Below are 2730 nucleotides of genomic sequence, written 5' to 3' on the forward strand. Positions count from 1 at the left end.
CCCCCGCCCGCGCCGCCCCCACGGGACATGTTTACTTTCGGCTACCTAATCATATTTGCAACAGTAGAGCCATCAGTTTTCATAATGTAAGGTAGAGTGCTCCACTCTAGCGTAATGTGAGGCCCTCCTTGCATGCTTTCATTTCCGCTTCCACGACACTCGTCCAGCTGAACAAACAACGGCAAGACGAGAACACGATATTTCCCGTGATGTTCGTAAGAATCATGTCTGCACCACTGTTACCTTCGGACTCGGAGTATGCAACGTCCACATTTAGTATCAGCTAGCCCGTAGGCGGTGACTTCCATCGTTCCGGAGGGTGACCTTTGGGTGCGATCTTCCGTGAGCTAGTGTGTGAACCACAACCATACGAATCACCATCTTCTCTCCTGCAATATCAACCATCTGATGGTGTTGATGCAAATCAATGAGTTGATGTAGCTCCCTAGAAATCGACGCGACGCCTTGATGGGGGTGTAGGCTTCAAATGAATCACGTCATTACCGGCGTACCATGACCACAGCGACATCATGGGCAGGGAAGCCACTCGTCTTCAATGCATGTGTCGATGAGGTGTAGTAGCCATTCATGCTTGGTGTTGGCAACGTTCTTTGGATGCGGCTTCGCCCAATCATGCGTCATCACCTCCCAAATGCCCACTACCAATGGTTACTTGCAGAAGACATGGAAGGAGTTCTCTCGTTCCATCCCACAGACATGACAAATGTCGGTGTACAAAAGTAGGGGTTCTATTTTGCACCGCTCTACCTGTGCACAGGCAGTCAGAGCCACGCCCAAGGCCACGCTTGGCAAGGCAAGGGAAGGAGACCGAGGCCACAAGACGGGGTCGAAGCAATGCCAAGACAGAGACACGAAGAGCAAGAGGGTGAGGTGGACTCCCCCGACAAGGCCTTTGCCGGGGCAGCCTTCGCAGCCACGGCAAGAACCTTGTCGGGGCAACTTGCCCAATGCTAGCAGAGCACGCCACCCTTGAGCCCCAGGTTTTCCAACACCACCAACCACGTTGGGACCAAGGCTCGGGAGGCACCTCTATGCTGGCATACAGATCTTTGTGAAGACAAGAAGCACACATAGGTGGATAAGGATTAGAAGACGACGAACCTCGGCGAGATCCTTGCCGAGGAGACCCGCAAGACCTCCGGAAAGATCCTTGCCGGGGACGACCACGGCGCCGCGACAAGACCCTTGCCGGGGCCCCGGCAAGGCCCTTGCCGAGGACATCCGCAGGGCCACAGCCAGGCCCACGCCCCGCCAAGTTTCCACCGTCGCTCCCATGCAGCTGCCAGCCCACCAGCTAGGCAGGACCTGCGTGTCGACGTGAGGCTTCCAAGCCAACTCAGTGCATGCCTACGTGGTGGCATGCAAATCTTCATGAAGGCCCTACCACCGCGCCACCTTAGCAGCCTGCCAGCCTACATGGCGCTGACCGCCTCGCTGGCCCGGGCGCGTGTCGAAGCAGGGTGGAGCGGCGGTAAAGCGAGAGGGACACCTAAGATGCGCATTAAATGCGTCTTGTATCGTAATGGCTAAGCGATAAGCTTAGCCACCGTACACCGATGCCACCTCCTGTGTGCCACTGTGGTGATCCCCTTGCCTATAAAAGGAGGCCCAACGCATCCAGGAGAAGGATTCGGACCCTGGGACAAGTGGCACTCATCGTAGCTAGCTCAAGAACTCCAGGAACACTGATATACACACCAAAGCAGTACTAGGGTATTACGCATCCTTGCGGCCCGAACCTGGGTAAAGGACCCTTGTGTTTGTGCTGACTGCTAATCCCGCTCTTCTCACAACCCCACGCCCCCGCAACCGTAGTAGGGATTCCCGTGATCCCATAGGTGTCGTTTCCACCGACATCTTTTGCGTGCCAGGTAGGGGGCGCAGTCGTGAGAATCTGGTTTAGCAGCTAGTCGAACAACTCTTCGTCGCCATGGCTCCCAAGAGGAAGACGACCATGGCGATCGGTTCATCCGGAACTGGACTGCCTGTATCGATGCACACCAGTAGCGGGCCGGTAGCGGAAAGAACCCATGGCGCGGCCCACGAACACCCACATCACCCTGGCAGTCCAGACATGGCGAGCAGCATCGTTCGTGCGCCAGGTGATGGACCGCACACTGCAAACTCCAGAGACGGAGTTGGGCCCCCCGCAGGCGGCGCGGGGCCCTCCAGGGGCGTTGCCATGCTGCCCGACAGCGGCGTGGTGGCCTCCAAGATACCAACACCGGCGCCCACGGCGCGTTCTTCTCAAGTTGTGCGCGATGAGTAGCACCACCCCGCTGGTGACCCTGGGCGCCGCCCTGGGAAGAGTCTCGCGCGTCCTTCATGGGACGAGGAAGGCCAGCACGCATGCCGAGGTGCCGGTGAAAATGGCTGACAGCCGCAGGGCCGTGATAGAGCTCCTTCTAACATAGTTAGAAGTCGAAGCGCGTCACGGTCCACGCAGCTTTCGCCACCGCCCACACTAGCAGAAGCTCTAGCGCACGCGCAGCTGCTCCTCGACTTTCCTCCTGCTGCGGAGAGGCTCGACGAGTGGAGAGCCACTACCCGAAGCCTCGTCGGCATCGCCAACAAAGATGAGCCGCGACCAGCGGGGCCCGTAGGCCGTCGCTCCGCCGAGCCACCGCGTGCCAGCGGTGGAAGGGCCGGGGGCGATGCAGCCACGGTGCACTCTCCTCCCCCACGCCAGCCACCATGGGTGTCGATCCG

This window comes from Triticum dicoccoides, chromosome 6B (assembly GCF_002162155.2).
Source record: "Triticum dicoccoides isolate Atlit2015 ecotype Zavitan chromosome 6B, WEW_v2.0, whole genome shotgun sequence".
Taxonomy (NCBI): Eukaryota; Viridiplantae; Streptophyta; class Magnoliopsida; order Poales; family Poaceae; genus Triticum; species Triticum dicoccoides.